We start from the raw sequence: 18,932 nt of genomic DNA on the forward strand, positions 1-18,932 counted from the left end.
GCACTCAGTGCTCGAACAATGGCTATTGGAAAGCAGTGGTGCTTATAGACAACATCATCAGTTAAAGCGTTAACACCCGGCCGGTGTGGCCGAGCGGTTCTAGGCGCTTCAGTCTGGAACCGCGTGACCGCTACGGTAGCAGGCTCGAATCCTGCCTCGGGCATGGATGTGTGTGGTGTCCTCAGGTTAGTTAGGTTTAAGTAGTTCAAGTTCTAGGGGACTGATGACCTCAGATGTTAAGTCCCATAGTGCCAGAGTCATTCGAACCGAAGCGTTAACATCTATCAGTTCCGTGACAGTGGTCTTCCGAGTAGAGATGACAGTTGACTTCACTGTCCTCCTGTCTGTTACAGTCACTTTAATTTTTCTTCCGCAATTGTGTTTAACACACGTAGTTTCCCCATTACCTATGTATGATGCCCTGACGTTAAATGTAGCAGCTCCAAACAATTCTAGCATCAGAGTTTGCTCCTATTGGAAGTCTAAAATGTCAGACCTGATGCCAGATCGACATAATAGCGTAATACCTATCAGATTACAGTACTGTTATGAAAAACCATTCATAAATACAGGGCGTTCATATTTTGTGTGCTGTGCACTGTATATAAGGGTGTCACTCGAGCAAATATTAATTGTCCAAAATATCCCCTGTAAGCACTGTTATATGCACCAAATCGCAGTCCCACTGAATATCAGAGGCGCTAGTACATCACTGGAGTATTCCATATGGTTTTCACAGCTTTCCACCACAGAGATACGAATACCGTCCGCATCTTGAACTTAGGTACGCCGCGGATGAGGATCCAAAAGTGGCCGTAAATAAAATTCTTGCGGGCTTAGATCCAGAGAACGTAGACGTCAGGGCATTGGTCCACCTATTCCTATCGATATCACGGAATCTGTTATTTAGAAGCCGAAGGGAGTAATACTGACGTATATAACAGCTCCAGTGCGCATAAAGTGCATGTTCCGTAAAACTGATAAACACACATCTTCCAGCATATCAGTTAGGACGAGAGAACATGAGACCCTAAGAAAGAGTCATCAAAAATGCAAAAATATTGACAGATAATCTTTGTTGGTACCGTATATTAACACTTGTGTGAGTATTCACGTCAGCTCACACGTTTTGATAGGTTTGCACGTACATGAAGAGTTATATAACATGAGTTCTAACATGGAACTAAAACTTTTGCTGACCTACGTCCATTTTATCATATTTTCTTTTTCTACGTCTAAGTAAGTGTCCTAAAAAATTGTTCGCACCTTTCTCGTACCACCTCCATGTTAAGTGAATAATGTATATGTAGAAGAGGCAGTAAATTACGCTTTCTCCAAGTATTAGTCACGTCAACTTATTCGACATGTTGCAAGTGCTCAACGTGGAACTTCATTTCACCATCTTTTGCTGGTCTCCACCTTCTTCTTCTATAGTACAACTCCTCTCTCTCTCTCTCTCTCTCTCTCTCTCTCTCTCTCTCTCACTCTCTCTCTCTCTCTCGTGTAAGAATATTATTAATGATTGGTAATGTACGGAACCACAAATCAGTGGGAACAATGAGCGAAAAATCTGTTTCATCAGCGAACTGCTATATTTTCCTTGAGGTGTAACAACAAATTAACATTTCTATATCTAAGAATTTACAAATAAATATTTTCAGATCATCATCTTAAATCAATAAGTTATATACAATACATTTCAAAACATAATTAACGTATTTTCCAATAACTTTTGGATGAATAGTGAGAAAATAATGGCAGGAGAGGACATTTCGAGATCACGGTGAGAAATGGACCACAACTTTGCACTGTTTATAAACACGCAGTCCATCTGCAGCGAGTGTAATTTTGAACCGCAGTTGTACCATTTACGTACAAACCATGCACATACATGTACGGAACATAATCTTGGAGTTTGTTATGGAAGATTTTGGTACTTTAACTGAAGAATAATGAACAACACAATGAAATTATGTTTGCTGCCTAATGGACGAAAACAATGACCTCACGCTAAAGCACGTGTCTTGTGTTTATCACTGAGTGTAACACAAACACACGACAGGAAGGAAACAAAAACCACAGAACAATAGTACTTAAAAGATATCTGTAGCGCTTCGTAGTTCAGCTAAATATTAGCTATCTCTAGCCGAAGCGCATGCCGATTCGTGTCTTATGTCTGCGTCTGAAAAATACTCAATCACTATTGCACAATATGCGCTATGAAATCTTACGTAATAAAAGGAGCTTTAGTATAAGGAGCATTTCAGAATGCCACTGGTTTGTTCAACAATAAGTGGAATACAAAACGCATTTCGCCAATCGCTTTACTTACAAAGTTGTGACTGCAATTGTATGAGTGTGGGTATACACTGTCAATAAAAGATTCTCACATTGTATCTAAGTTTCATAGAGTAGCACCTTGTTTATGAGGAATGCAACAGCTGAGTGTTAAACAAAAACATTTTACATGGCAATCTGCATTTAGCGCTCTTTTTAACATCAGTGGAAAAAAATTCTGTGATTTATACATGACGAGGTAGTAATGTTCTTTTCCATATATTTGCTTCAAAAGTTGCTAGTTTCCGTGCAGTAGTATAACACAAATTTTGCAGTCACATCACGAATAATCCTAGAGTGAATACATGGCTGTAATGGTGGCAGTTTACATTAACGTCCACAATATTACACTGCACACGTAACCTCTCACTTAACATCTACACGGCGACAGAAATGATCACTGGTAGGTGGAATTTGTAAGAACATTTCACATTGTAGGCTCTCTTACATTACCAAGCGAACATCACACGAAACGTCGGCTGTGTCATGTAAGTAATACTGTCAGCAAAACAACCACTGAGGTCGCAATAATCCACAGTTCAGCTTATAGAAGTATTGACACATTCACGCCCGATCTTGTGACCTGCAGAATTTCTGAAACAGCACGTGAAATTTTGATGAATAAATTTTTCGGAAGGAAATACTCTGCGGGCATCGGTGAAAGGTCAAGCTGTAGTGTTTGAGTAACATTTGTTTTCAGTTAAATACAGTATGGTTTTCTTTTTGGCTTTCTACCAGCGACAAACAATGCGTTGTCTGTATGGTTTACCTGCCTTGTAGATACAGAATGACGGAGAAGATTAACTAAAAATTCCTGACAGATTGAAAGTGCGGGCTGGTCCGGGATCTGAACCCGGGGCTTTGCGTTTTCGCTGGTAGACCTCCAGCGCCTGATACTTCCGAGGGCATCTGTCGGCCCAGATCTGAAACTTCATCTAGCTATTCCAGAACCCAGAAAAACACTCCTTCATAATATGCTACGTAGGCTAGCATTCCTGGCAGAAGTAACATGGCGGATAATAGATTAGCTGCGGCCAAGGGTGTGTATCCAGAAACAGTCTTTCACCCTGCGTCGGAACGTAGGTCTACTGTTACATGCAGAAAGATTGAAACTGTGCACCAGACCGGAACTCGAACGCATATCCTTGACCCTTGAGCGCAATTGCAAGGCAACAAAGTGTATCAGTGCACTGGCATTGTAATGTGCTAAAGATGCTTAACTTGAGTGGGAATCTGTGATGAAAGTGGTCGTTTTCCAAGGGAAATACTGTTGCGTAAATTCCGTCATCATGTGTTTGTGATTTACGTAAAGTTGCCCTGAAGCACAGTGGTTTGAATATCACAAAACTTTACTGAACGTAGACCTATTGCAGGTGATATACATTCGTTTGGAACGAATCCTCCAACCTGCCAACCGACTGACAGTCAGTTTTTGGGGGCCTAAAATTGGTTTTAGAACTGGAACCATGATGTACGTCGGCATTAAAGAAAAAGAAAACACTGCTAGACACGAAAGTCACGTTAATTTCTGTGATAAACTGTGGTTCGAATCCCTGACTTTTGAATTAGGATGGGGTACATGGTAGGTTATAACTGGCTGCTAAGTACCATAAGGTGAAGATGAGATAGATAGTACATCGAAGTAGGTGGTCAACATCCTGAATGTGGCTCTCTGCCAGGAAGGTTTACTGCAGCTCAAACCTTTTTTCGTAGTTCATGTTTTATTGTGGTGGCAGGAAATCGAGCATTTAAAGTTTCAAACAAATTTGATGTAAATTTCTCTTTTGAGCTATTTTCGTCCTGTGACAAGATCGCTATTTAAAGTCGAGACAAATACTCGTATTACAGTGTCGATACACCTATCTGGAGATCCTATACAGAAGCCTCCTCAGCGGGCAGTTGCACAAAACTGTACGAAACGTCGATCAGTCTTAGACTCAACATATTGTATCCGACCCTTTCTTAAATCTCAGTTGGTCCATTACAGTCAAGGGACATCGGCTGGTACGTACTTTCCAATTCAACAAACTTCACCAACAGCCGTACACTTTAAGATTTTTACTTCATTTTGAAAATAACTAGTTTCGGCAATTCACTTTGCCATGTTCAGGCCCCATACGCTTTTTCCGAATCAACGAACTTATCGCACAGCGCCATAAAAGTGGATGTCGTGAATCCCAATCGTTATGCAGCTGATTCATACGAAAGCGTGACAGCAGTTGACGCTGTCACGCTTTCACGCTGTCGCACTTTCACGTTGTCACACTTTCACGTTGTCACACTTTCATATGAAACAGCTGCACAACGATTGGTATTCACGAAGTCCAGTTTATGGCGGTATACGATAAGTTCGTTGATTCGAAAAAAGCATATAGGGCCTGAAGATGGCAAGATGACTCATCGAAACTGGTTGGTTCTAAAATAAAAGACAATATTTTAAAGTTTACGGCTCTTGGTAAAGTTTACTGAATTGAAAACTTTCTTAAATCTGTCAAGAATTTGTTTACAGTGTAAAAGACACCTCACAGTTAAAATTTCATTGTGAGGATATGAATTGGAATATTTTAAATTCGAAATAAATGGGAGACGAATTTCTCTCCTCATATTTCACTGTTTAAAGTCGAGACCTGTATTCGTAAGTATTCGCAACAGAACACCCATCCAACTTTCTCTTTCTCGAGATTCTGTGTTGAAGGTGTCTGACGGAGCAGTTGCATAAAACAGGACGGAACGCCCATCAGTCTTAGGGTCAGTACACTCAATTGCACAGTTTTAATCTTTAGGAAGTTTCGTTATCGGAGTAAACCACAAATTTCAATTTGATTTAGAGAGCAGGAATAACTCTAAATATTAATTAAGGCTTTTTATTTTCAGGTTTATTTTATTTTATGCTTGATATAACGTAATGCAACGCGTTTTTAACATGTTCTGTTCATTTTCAAGCGTTAATATATACATACATATATAGAGAAATGTTACTTAAACATAAACAGTCTTAAACTAGTCTAGAACACTTTGTCAATTTGTTTTTTAATTTTTTAATGTAGCTGCTGGTGTGGCATTTAGGGGGAAGGAGGGGGGCAGTGTATATCTAGAAATCGAAATCGAAATCACTGATTTCGATTTCTAGATATACACTGCCCCCCTCCTCCCCCCCCCCCCCCGAATGCCACACCAGCAGCTACATTAAAAAATTAAAAAAACAAAAAACAGTGGACAAAGTGTTCTGGACTAGTTTAAGACTGTTTGTTTTTAAGTAACAATTCTCTATATATGTATGTATGTATGTATGTATTAACGCTTGAAAATGAACAGAACATGTTCGAAACTCGTTGCATTATGTTAGATTAAGCATAAAATAAAATAAAAAGTGACTGGTAGCAGAAACTTGAAATAAATAATTAATTAAGGCTGTCGATATATGGGAGCTGAGTTTCTGTGGTCCAGGCCAATTTAACTCTTTAAACTTGACGTAACTTGTATAACAGTGTCCATCTCGTCCTCCAGATCTGGTGGAGAAGCTATCTCAGTGGAGAGTCGTACCAAACTGGGCGAAACACTCATCAGCCACCGAGCCAGAGCCAATATAGCACTTCATTTCACAGTTGTAATCTGTCAGGAAGTTTTATTACAACGTAAATTGCAGTTAACGTTTCATTCTGGGCAGAGGCAGTTTATCTGGATATTACTAAAGGCTCGAAAGTGGGAGCTGACTTTCCCCGGTCAGTTGCATTGGTCCAGTGGCGATTTCACTTTTGCAAGCTGAGCCAAATATTTATATCAGAGGGTCCATTAGCGTTTATGGACCTCAAGTCCCTGTACAGAAGCTCTCATTGGACAGCTGGATAAAACTGGACAAAGCCCCCATAAGGTTTAGGGTCAACGTAGTATGGCCTAGGGCCAACATACATAATCTGGCTTCCATAATGTGTCAGAAAGTTACATTTCAGTCTGAACCTCATCACATTTAAGGTTTCGTGGTGAAGACAGGAATTTGTCGGAGTATTTTGGGTCCAAACAAATGGGAGGAGTTTCCCTGTCGAGCTACTTTGGTCCTGCGACGATTTCACTGTTCAGAGACGAGACGTAGCACAGTGTCCGTTCGCGCGTCTCGTCCCGGGGATCTCGTAACTACGGGAAGCGGGCACCGGGCTTATCGGCTTTGCGGTGGAGGGTGAGCGCGAGGCTATGCGGCGCGGCGCGGGCCGTGAGCCGGCGAGCCTCATGAGGAGTGCCCCAGCGAGTGGTGGCCGGCCAGCGAGTGGAAGTAGGGGTGGCCGTACGGCTGGGACGGCGGCGGCGCGGCGGCGGCGGCGGCGGCGGCTGCGGCGCCGGCGCCCGGCAGCGAGTAGGGGTAGGGCGCGTACAGCAGGCCGCCGTGCTGGTGGTGCGAGTAGGGCGAGCCGCCGAAGGGCGGGCCGGCGACGGCGGGCCCCGCCGGCGGCACCGTCGGCGAGTTCACGTCCATGCCCGGGTTCTGCTTCTTCCACTTGGTGCGCCGGTTCTGGAACCAGATCTTCACCTGCGTCTCCGTCAGCGACAGGCTGAGCGCCAGGTTGAGGCGCTCGCACACCGACAGGTAGCGCGTCGTCTTGAACTTGTTCTCCAGCGCCACCAGCTGCTCGTACGTGAAGGCGGTGCGCGCGCGCCGCGGCTTGCCGCTGCCGCCCCCGCCTCCCGCGCCGCCCCCGCCGCCGCCTCCGCCGCCGCCCCCCGCGCCGCCGACGGCGCCGCCCTTGCCGTCGCCGCCGCTGCCCGACTTCTTCTTCTTGCTGCTGCCGCCAGAGGCGCTCTTGTCGTCGGACGCGTCGCTGCAGAGGTCCTCCCGCACGCCGCAGGAGTCGTCCTCGTCCCCCGTCAGCTCCTTTCCTGGAACACGCGGAATAACCCCAACTTAAAATCGCAATAACTTTTCACTGGCGCTACTACACTCTCAAATTCTCTACCACTAGTCACACGTCCTACCCCTTTTTAACAGTGTCTTACTAGGCACGCGCAAACAAATTCCCCATTTTTGTTAACAGGCGCTACTGTCTCCATGCTGAGGTCAGAAACTTTTCAGACTACCCTCGTATGTTAGATCAAAGTATAAAACAATATGGGAACTCTTGAAAGAAACTACTGCTTCAAGTTATACAGGGTGTTACAAAAAGGTACGGCCAAACTTTCAGGAAACATTCCTCACACACAAATAAAGAAAAGATGTGATGTGGACATGTGTCCGGAAACGTCTAATTTCCATGTTAGAGCTCATTTTAGCTTCGTCAGTATGTACGCTCAATGGAGCACGTTATCATGATTCCATACGGGGCACTCTACCTGTGCTGCTAGAACATGTGCCCTTACAAGTACGACACAACATGTGGTTCATGCACGATGGAGCTCCTCCACATTTCAGTCGAAGTGTTCGCACGCTTCTCAACAACAGATTCGGTGCCCGATGGATTGGTAGAGGCGGACCAGTTCCATGGCCTCCACGCTCTCCTGACCTCAACCCTCTTGACTTTCATTTATGGGGGCATTTGAAAGCTCTTGTCTACGCAACCCCGGTACCAAATGTAGGGACTCTTCGTGCTCGTATTGTGGACGGCTGTGATACAATACGCCATTCTCCAGGGCTGCATCAGCGCGTCAGGGATTCCATGCGACGGAGGGTGGATGCATGTATCCTCGCTAACGGAGGACATTTTGAACATTTCCTGTAACAAAGTGTTTGAAGTCACGCTGGTACGTTCTGTTGCTGTGTGTTTCCATTCCATGATTAATGTGATTTGAAGAGAAGTAATAAAATGAGCTCTAACATGGAAAGTAAGCGTTTTCGGACACATGTCCACATAACATATTTTCTTTCGTTGTGTGTGAGGAATGTTTCCTGAAAGTTTGCTCGTACCGTTTTGTAACACCCTGTATTAGTTATTATGGGATGCTCCGAAGTAATATGTATTGACACACAAAGGAATTACAAACGTGGGCTGCGAGTGGGTAGTGATTTAAATCAATGGGGAAAATTGAAAATTTGTGCCGGGGCGGGATTCGAATCCGAGTCTCCTGCTTAGAAGGCATATGCGATAACTACTGCGCCATCTAGACGCAGTGGTCAGCCTAGAAAGCCTCACATCAGACCCAAATTCTCGACTTATTCACATACAACGAATGTAGTACCCTTTGGCCATTATTTTCATTACTCGAGGCATTTCGCCAATTCCCGTAAGAGTTGCGAACCTGGTGTGCATCCCCACTGAAGATTATATATTAATACCTTCACCTGCTGCGGACATTGATACACATCATTAGGGACAGGCAAAAATGTGTGCCCCCACCGGAACTCGATCCCGGGATCTTCTGCTTACATGGTAAAAGCTCTATCCATCTGCGCCACCTACACCACAGAGCGCAGCGCGACTGCAGGGACTATCTCGAGCACGCCTCCCGCGAGACCCACATTCTCACCTTGTATGTCCACACACTACATTCGTATCCATATAAGAAGTGTTCATTAGCCGTCTTCGCCTGAGTTATATATGTGTGGTGTCTACTGCTTCGGACATGTGCCTGAGTTATATATATATATATATATATATATATATATATATATATATATATATATATATATATATATATATATGTGTGTGTGTGTGTGTGTGTGTGTGTGTGTGTGTGTGGTGTCTATTCTCTCGGACATGTCCGAAGGAACAGACACCCCAGATATATAACTCAGGGGAGGACATCTATGTTCTCTTCAGTGCGGACGCCACCCGGCTCTAACTCTTACAGGAATCAGCGAAATGCCGCGAGTAATGAGAATGATGGGTAAGGGATACTACATTTGTAAGTTGAGAATATGAGGCGGCCGTGGTGGCAAAGCGGTTCTAGGCGCTACCGTCCGGAACTGCGCGACTGCTTCGGTCGCAGGTTCGAATCCTGCCTCGGGCATGGATGTTTGTGATGTCCTTAGGTTAGTTAGGTTTTAGTAGTTTTAAGTTCTAGCGGACTGATGACCTCAGATTTTAAGTCCCGTAGTGCTCAGAGCCATTTGAGAATTTGAATCCGACGACCCAATCGCAGCCCAAGTCTGTAACTGCTTTGTGTCTCAATACGTATTAATTCAGACCACTTCATTATGACTAATATAACTTGAAGCAATAGTTCCTTCCAAGAGTTCTCACATAGTTTTATGCTTTGATCTAACATACGAGGGTAGTCTGAAAGAACAGACACCACATTTACCTTTTGTATTGAGTCTATCGCGAAAGGAAAAGTCACGGGTTGGGTGAGAAGGCAATGCTATTTCAGTGGTAGACCATATCTCGGGAACATTCTAGTCCCGTGGAAAGTTGTACTTGGGTGCATCATGAACGATTACGATAAAAGCTAAGTATCACATGAATGTAGGGCATTAAATTCCAACCTTGCTTATCGCAACTTTACCATGGAGTTTCTCGCTTGATCTCTGCAGAATATGTGAAGCAGTCCACAATTTTAGGGCTCCGTACCTCTGTCGGTAAAAACGAAATCGTTACAGGATCACTTTGTTGTCTATTTGTCTATCTGTCTGTGTGTTAAGACCCCATTTTCCTCCGGAACGGATAGGCGTCTCAAGTTGAAATTTATGTCACATACTAAGGTCTACGGTCCCTTGGTAGTGTAGAAATCTTAAGCTTCTAAGGCCACGAAATCAAAATATATAAGCGTCTGTCTGTAAACAAATTTTTTTGTGTGGAACTGTTAGAAGTATTAAGTTGAAATTTGTGTCAGATACGGTCCCTTGGCGGGATAAATGAAGGCAACGGCCTTGCCGCAATGGATACAACGGTTATCGTCAGATTGCCGAAGTTAAGCGCTGTCGGGCGTGGCCGGCACTTGGATGGGTGACCATCCGGGTTGCCATAAGCTGTTGCCATTTTTCGGGGTGCACTCAGCCTCGTGATGCCGAATAGTAGCGGCTCCGGTCAAAGAAAACCATCGTAACCACCGGAAGAACGGTGTGGTGACCTCACGACCCTCCTATCTGCATACTTATCTGAGGATGACACGGCTGTCGGATGGTCACGATTGGCCACTTGTGACCTGAAGACGGAGTGCTTTTTTACTCAATGTAGTCAAAAGATACGCCCATATGTGTCAGGTATTTTGATACTCGCAAGCTCATTAATCAAAACGTTTAGATGAACTGTTTTTCAGTCTTCGTTTCAAGCTAGCCTTCACTTCTCAACGATGTTAGAAGACGCCAGAAACGACCTGTGGTTCACATTCCACGTTAAGCTGTAGGTCCTCTTTATCCTGCTGGATACTTGGGGTAGGTTAGGGACAGGCAAGTCGGCAAAGTGGCGTGCAATAGAGAGACTTGCACGAGACCACTGAGCCACACTCGTATTTGTACCGTTTTTGATTTTGGTTTTTTCTCTTTCTTCTCTATTCTGTACGAATTTCAGTCATACAGTACTAACTGTTCACTCTAACAGAGAAAGTGAGTAATCTCGAATGGTCAGAACTGCACGCAGATGTGCTCAGACTATAAATCGCTCACCAGTAAAACACTGGTATGAACCATCCGCGCGCAAAACTGCGAGTCTTTTCACGAGACACATTTAAATGATCACTTATTGAAGGTCCAAGAGAGGAACTTTGGTGACGTGTAAACAAAGCATCGAAATAACAGGTCAAAGACACACGGGAGTCGGCCGCTGTGGCCTAGTGGTTCTAGGCGCTTCAGTCCGGAACCACGCGGCTGCTACGGTCGCAGGTTCGAATCCTGCCTCGGGCATGGATGTGTGTGATGTTCTTAGGTTAGTTAGGTTTAAGTAGTTCTAAGTCTAGGGGACTGATGACATCAGATGTTAAGCCCCATAGTGCTTAGAGCCATTTGAACACACGGGAGACAACAAAAGATTGCCACCCTTTTGATGTGTTCTTCTTTAGGTAATGTAAGCTCTACATGAGAAGAATCGTTGATTTCGCACGACTTCAGTGTGAAAACCTCAAGTAAAGTCATTTCAACATCACACTTCGCTCTGTGCTACCTAGATCTACATAGATACTCCGCAAGCGACCGTACGGTGCGTGGCGGAGGGTACCCTGTACCAATACTAGTCATTTCCTTTCCTTGTTCCACTCGGAAATAGAGCCTCGATATGAGCTCTAATTTCTCGAAACCTATCTCCGTGGTCCTTAGGCGCAATGTATGTTAGAGGCAGTAGAATCGTTTGGCAGTCAGCTTCAAATGCCGGCTCCCTAAATTTTCTAAATAGTGTTCCTCGAAAGGAACGCCGCCTTTCCTAGAGGAATTCCCATTTGAGTTCAATCTGGAACGCTCCCCTGGTGTTGCTGTCTGCTGAAGCACAAGCAGCACAATGAAACCAATTACACATTGGTGGAAATAGTAAAAGATTACTAAACCAACATAATGTAGCTCGGACGCACAAAGTCAGTACAATGTCTGTGTCCCTGGCAACACAGTCTTACGTACGGGAACTTTGCTACTACCGCCACTCGTTAAATTATAAATAGACAGGTGTAGTATGAAATGAAGACGTAGTAGTAACAGTAATTGAAAAACGAAGTGACTGGGAAATTATTGCGAGATGGATTAGTTGGTAGAAGATACATGTACACTATGTGACGAAAGGTATCCGGGCACTCATACGTAATGCGGAATTGACCACGAGATGTCATCAGAGCTGGACCCGCTAGTAAAAACGGGGGATTGGGAGTGTTGCGTCAAACTCATTGCTAATTACCTGACAGACAGTAAAGTGATCGTAACACTCCAAGGCCAATCATCCGACGCCTGTCGGGCAAGAGCGGTGTTGTCCCAAGGATGGGTTTCCTCACCCCTATCATTAAATATTTATGTCAACGATATGCCAACAGTGGTTGGAGTGCAAATAGCGAAGTTTTCTAATGATACGGCTTACTTTATCATCGGAAGACACATCCAGGCCAATATCAGACAACTCCAAGAACCACTCGAACCTGCAGTGGCATGGTGCAAGGTTAACGAAATACAGTTAAGCCCGGCTAAGACGACTGTCATTTATTCAGTAAAAAACCTCCGCAGATGCCTTTTACACTGAGTCTGAATGGACAAGACATTCCATCGAGTACTAATACGACATACTTAAGGATCGCTCTGGACAAACAATTATTCCTCTATAGACATTTACAGGATCTTAGAAAGAAAGCCACTGGAATGGCTAAGAAACCTTTCCCCTTTTTCAAAAGTTTGTACCTAAACACCACAACTAAGTTACGACTGTATAAAGCTACTAAACTAAATTAAACTCCTCACGAACAGGCCATGAAGGCCCAAAGGCACCGACCGGCCGCCATGTCATCCTCAGTCCACAGGCGTCACTGGATACGGATATGGAGGGGCATGTGGTCAGCACATCGCTCTCCCGGCCGTATGTCAGTTTCCGAGACCGGAGCCGCTACTTCTCAATCAAGTAGCTCCTCAGTTTGCCTCACAATGGTTGAGTGCACCTCGCTTGACAACAGCACTCGGCACACCAAATGGTCACCCATCCAAGTGCCAGCCCATCCCGACAGCGCTTAACTTCGGTGACCTGACGGGAACCGGTGTTACAACTGTGGCAAGGCCGTTAGCTGTATAAAGCAACAGTCCTTTTTAAAATTCTGTACAGCAGTTCTATTTGGTGTCTGGCTAGCCAAACACACACAAATCGCCTCTAAGTAGTGCAAAATATAATACTTTGATGGATAGTTGGTGTCAGCCTTTATACCAGAATAGTTGATCTACATAACGAACTCCATACGGACACAATAAATGGATTGACCAGGAAGCGGTCGACGAAATTATGTAATAACGTACACAACTTGAGATGTTCAGTTATCATATACTAACATTGGGTCGGACAATGCCACTCCCATAGCACCGTTGTAAAGTACAACGATCACTAGTACAATGAAAATATAAACTACTACATTAGCTGGAGGTATATTACTGGCCAAAGCAAAGGCCCTGATAAGTTAACCCCACAAGTCTACCAAATAAATAAAGTGAACACATATTCCTACTTGACACCAAAAAATGTGGATCGCCGTTGGCCATGTCACGGATTGCGCGGCCCCTCCCGCCGGAGGTTCGAGTCCTCCCTAGTGCGTGTGTGTGTGTGTGTGTGTGTGTGTGTGTGTGTGTGTGTGTGTGTGTGTGTGTGTGTGTGTGTGTGTGTGTGTATGTATGTGTGTGTTGTTCTTAGCATAAGTTAGTTTAAGTAGTGTGTAAGTCTAGGGACCGATGACTTCTGCAGTTTCGTCCCTTAGGAATACACACACATCTGAACATTTGATCGTCGTTGGGACAAAAAAAAAAAAATACCGGATGTCACCCGAGTAACAAATCTAAGCCGACTGTCGTTAATTTGATTACGAAGTGGAAACGCAAAAGAAGAATCGCAGCTGAAGCAAGATTAGGCCGACCTCATGTGCTGAAGGACAGGGACCGTCGATAATTGTGGACAGCTGTAAAGAATCGCATGAAGTTATAATATTTCTGACTTTGCAGCCATCATATTCAGGTACAAGAAGCTCTTTTTAGAGCAGTTGAGAAGAAAGCAGTTGCAAGATGACGTAATGTGGTGTGAGGTACCGATGACAGATGGTTTAGTGGGTACGGGTATCGTGGGAAAGACCGCCTAAAGTGTGGTCCTCCTTCGCGATTGGGAGTTGCGCGCCAAAATGACATTCTTCTGCTATTAATATTAAACAAACTAAACAGCATATTTACTTACATTTCATACTTGAAGCATCTCTCAATAGCGTACTATTATTCCATTATTTCACAAGTATTAACAACCAGCAGAATAATGAACAACTGCGAAACTAAAAGGCAGACGAAGCACTTCGGTGATCCTCGGATGGCGCCTAACTTGGATGGCGGGCGAAGTGGTTCGGCTGTAAGATCAGAAAAAAATGGTTCAAATGGCTCTGAGCACTATGGGACTCAACTGCTGAGGTCATTAGTCCCCTAGAACTTAGAACTAGTTAAACCTAACTAACATAAGGACATCACAAACATCCATGCCCGAGGCAGGATTCGAACCTGCGACCGTAGCGGTCTTGCGGTTCCAGACTGCAGCGCCTTTAACCGCACGGCCACTTCGGCCGGCTGTAAGATCAGAGCTGGTTCGGCAGTGTCTGAGGACGGACATGTTGTCCGCCGCGGTATCAGTTAAGACTCAATTTGCAATGTCTAATTTGTGAACAGAGCTGGTACTGCGGTTTCGGGGGACAGACATGTTGCCTCCGAAATTAAATCATTTCTAAAATGACAGTTCCTCGCAAAGAGTTTCTTACAGAGTCAATATTACGGAATCACGACCTACGTGCTGTTTTCTGCGCAGGGGACAACAGCTGTAGAAGACTACAGGTTGGTGAACGTTTATTAGAACTTATGCATTCCACTCAGGGCAGCGGAAGCAAATAGGCGCCTCACGTGTACTGCAGTCTTGGTACAAATGAGACCGGTGACACGTCATCTGTGGTAATGTAGACGAGGTATGAAGAGGATAAATGTTTTTGGGGAAGGGGTTAATAACACGCACGTATATATCACCCTCTTCTCCCCCCCCCCCCCCTCTCTCTCTCTCTCTTTCTCAGCTTGCCGTAAAGTATAGGAAGAAGTCAGTAGCGAGTACCGAAATCCTACCAGCAGTACAGTTGGCACAGTTGCGTAGGGAGTTAGGAGGAAGGCGGTGCAACGATAGAGCAGTTCTTCATTAGCCATATATTTCTGTTCTCAGTGCTAACCTATGATTGATGTAGTCTAAAGGCAGGTGCTACTGGACAGTGGATGATTTGAAACTAGTGAGCTGGAATGATGAACTCCTCTATACACTGTGTCAATCCGATGGAAGGATTTGGGTTTGGCGAAAGCCTGGATAACATTGCCTGCCTTATGTATATTGCCAACAGTGAAGTACGAATATTGTGTTACAGTATGACGATGTTTGTTGTCTTTAGGGTGTGGTCTCCTCATTGTGCTTAAGAAAACGCTAAATACGGAAGGATATAAACATGATATTTCAGCACTGTATAGTATGTGCAAAAGAGGAACAGGAGGTTGTTCACAATAACATTCCTGAAATGAACTGGGCTACCCAGAATCCCCAGTCGGGACTCCCGACCTGAAATTAGTGTAAAACCTTCGGGATGAGTTAGAGTAAAGAATCCGGTACCGACCCAAGCGTCCAACATTGCTACCTTCTCTGCTCTCACCTCTTGAGGAAGAATGGCTTACCATTCCCACACACACGTTCACACACCTCGCTGAAAGTGTTCCCATGAGACTTCAAACAGTCATAAAGGTGAAGGGTGGACACGCCCCATATTAACATCCACTAATGCACTGAAGCGCCAAAGAAACTAGTATAGGCAGTGTGACGTATAATTTTATATACATAAAAATTTTCGGTGCCTACAGTGTCACGTCTTTCAGTGTCACAATTTTTTTATTTTTAAAGGGGATCACTTAAGACTATTTCCATGGGTTCGCCCCTCAATTTTCTCCATCATATCACAAAATTGTCGTCTGATGTACAAACTGAAAAAATTAATTCTTTTAATTCACAGTTTCGTAAATAATTTATATTCAAAACCTTAAACCTGTGTCACAGAACAAATCCTACATCGAGAATACTTTACACAAGTTTAAGGGAAGAAATGCTTCCGGTAATTATTACTGTATTTGTATATCAAAATATGAACAGACTGAAATGAACAAACAGTACATGAGACTATGTCAATCAATTCAACTGTAAAAAGCTAAGGAGCATATTACTAGCAAAATGAGAAATATGCAAAAGTGAAATGCCAAAATGAGCACTTCTCAATCGGGAGTAAATCAAAACAGTCAGAATGGCTGAAAGAGAGCACAATAACATGAGCCATAAACGAATAGGAGCTAGGCAACCAAGCAAATAAGAGAATAGGCAAAAATGAGACGCCAACAAAACGAGATCCGGCCGAACTCTGTCGGCACTTATATACGGTTGCGCTCGTGGCGGCACCTCGCGGCCCGTACGCAACACGCGCGCCTGCGACCGCAATGCACTCTTAGCGCTCGCGCGGCGTCTAACGGCCCGTACGTAAGTTGTGCGATTGCTGTCGCAGGTCGACCCTTAATCTATGATGTTACTGTTGTGGGTTGGCAGGACAGCCAACACCGGGATACAAGAGGAAGCCGAAAGGCACGCGTTTTAGCTCACGCAGGCTGGCGTGAGGTCTGGAACAGGACAAGGAAATTAGAATTTAGAAAAAACGAACGTAGCTGGTGGACTACTTAACTTTAATCCATTAATGGTGAACGTCGGTCTTGGCGGTACATTATTACAGTATCAATAGTAACTGGTAATAGCGCCTTGCTAGGTCGTAGCAAATGACGTAGCTGAAGGCTATGCTAACTATCGTCTCGGCAAATGAGAGCGTAATTTGTCAGTGAACCATCGCTAGCAAAGTCAGCTGTACAACTGGGGCGAGTGCTAGGAAGTCTCTCTAGACCTGCCGTGTGGCGGCGCTCGGTCTGCAATCACTGATAGTGGCGACACGCGGGTCCGACGTATACTAACGGACCGCGGCCGATTTAAACGCTACCACCCAGCAAGTGTGGTGTCTGGCGGTGACACCACAGTTACAGCATGCGTATTCAAATACAGAGATATGTAAACAGGCAGAATACGCCGCTGCGGACGGCAACGCCTATATAAGTCAAGTCTGTATTGTCTTTTACCTGATTCATTTACTGCATTTTTCGGCACCCCCCGTCGGATATTCGAGTCCTCCCTTGGGCATGGATGTGTGTGTTGTCCTTAGCGTAAGTTGAAGTTACATTAAGTAGTGTGTAAGGCTAGGGACCCATGGCCTCAGCAGTTTGGTCCCATAGCAACTTACCCAAGGATTTCTACTAGCCCTCTCCCTTTTACCTGCTTGATCCTGTGCTGCCTTCACAATTTCATCTCTCAAAGCTACCCATTCTTCTTCTACTACATTCCTCTCCCTTGCTCGTGTCAATCGTTCCTTAATCCTCCCTCTGACACTATCAAAAACCTCTGGTTCTTTCAGTTTGACCAGGTCCCATCTCTTTCATTTCCTACCTTTTTTCAATTTCTTCAATTTTAATATACAGTTCATAACTAATAAATCTGATTACCATTATACGCTGAAGCGCAAAAGAAACTGGTATAGGCATGCGTATTCAAATACAGAGATACGTAAACAGACACCCCAATACGACGCTGCAGTTGACAACGCCTGTATAACACACAGTGTGTCTGGCGCAGTTGTTAGTTCGGTTACTGCTGCTACAATGGCAACTTATGAAGATTTAAGTGAGTTTGAACGCGGCGTTATAGTCGGCTCACGAGCGATGGAACAAAGCATCTTCGAGGCAGCAATGAAGTGCGATTTTCCCGTAAGACCATTTCGCGTGTGTATCTTGAATATCAGGAAACCTGCAAAGCATCAAATCTCCGACATCGCTGCAGCCGGAAAGAGACCGTGCAAGAACGGGACCAACGACGACGGAAGAGAATTGTGCAGCGTGACAGAAGTGCAACCCTTCCGCAAACTGCTGCAGATTTCAATGCTGGGACATCAACAAGTGTTAGTGTCCGAACCATTAATCGAAACATCATCGCCGGCCGCGGTGGTCTAGCGGTTCTAGGCGCGCAGTCCGGAACCGCGCGACTGCTACGGTCGCAGGTTCGAATCCTGCCTCGGGCATGGATGTGTGTGATGTCATTAGGTTAGTTAGGTTTAAGTAGTTCTAAGTTCTAGGGGACTGATGACCACAGATGTTAAGTCCCATAGTGCTCAGAGCCATTTTTGAAACATCATCGATATGGGCTTTCGGAACCGAAGGCCCACACGTGTACTGTTGACGACTGCACAATACAAAGCTTTACGCCTCACCTGGGCCCGTCAACACCGACATTGGACTGTTGATGATTGGAAACATGTTGCCTGGTCGGACGAGTCTCGTTTCAAATTGTATGGAGCGGAAGGACGTATAGGGGTATGGAGACAACCTCATGAATCCATGGACGCTGCGTATCAGCAGGGGACTGTTCAAGCTGGTGGAGGCTCTCTAATGGTGTGGGGTGTGTGCAGTTGGACCCCTGATACGTCTAGATACGACTCTGACAGGTGACACGTGCGCCAGCATTCTGTCTGATCACGTGCATCCATTCATGTCCATTGTGCATCCCGACGGACTTGGGCAATTGCAGCAGCACAATACGACACCCCACACGTCCAAAATTGCTATAGAGTAGCTCCAGGAACAGTCTTCTGAATTTAAACACTCAAGGAACACTCTTCTGAGTTCAAACACTCCACCAAACTCCCCAGACATGAACATTATTGAACACAGCTGGGCCGCGCGGGATTAGCCTAGCGGTCTGAGGCGCTGCAGTCATGGACTGCGCTGCTGATCCCGGCGGAGGTTCGAGTCCTCCCACGGGCACGGGTGTGTGTGTTAGTCCTTAGGATAATTTAGGTTAAGTAGTGTGTAAGCTTAGGGACTGATGACCTTAGCAGTTAAGTCCCATAAGGTTTCACACACATTCGAACACAGCTGG

At 44.8% G+C, this 18,932-nt stretch overlaps 1 pseudogene; it reads right to left on the minus strand.

The window, feature by feature from the left end:
* Window positions 1–12,825: 12,825 nt before the first annotated feature.
* On the minus strand, window positions 12,826–12,943 carry LOC124790252 (annotated as a pseudogene).
* Window positions 12,944–18,932: the final 5,989 nt, after the last annotated feature.

Source organism: Schistocerca piceifrons, chromosome 3 (genome assembly GCF_021461385.2).
Source record: "Schistocerca piceifrons isolate TAMUIC-IGC-003096 chromosome 3, iqSchPice1.1, whole genome shotgun sequence".
Classification (NCBI taxonomy): domain Eukaryota; kingdom Metazoa; phylum Arthropoda; class Insecta; order Orthoptera; family Acrididae; genus Schistocerca; species Schistocerca piceifrons.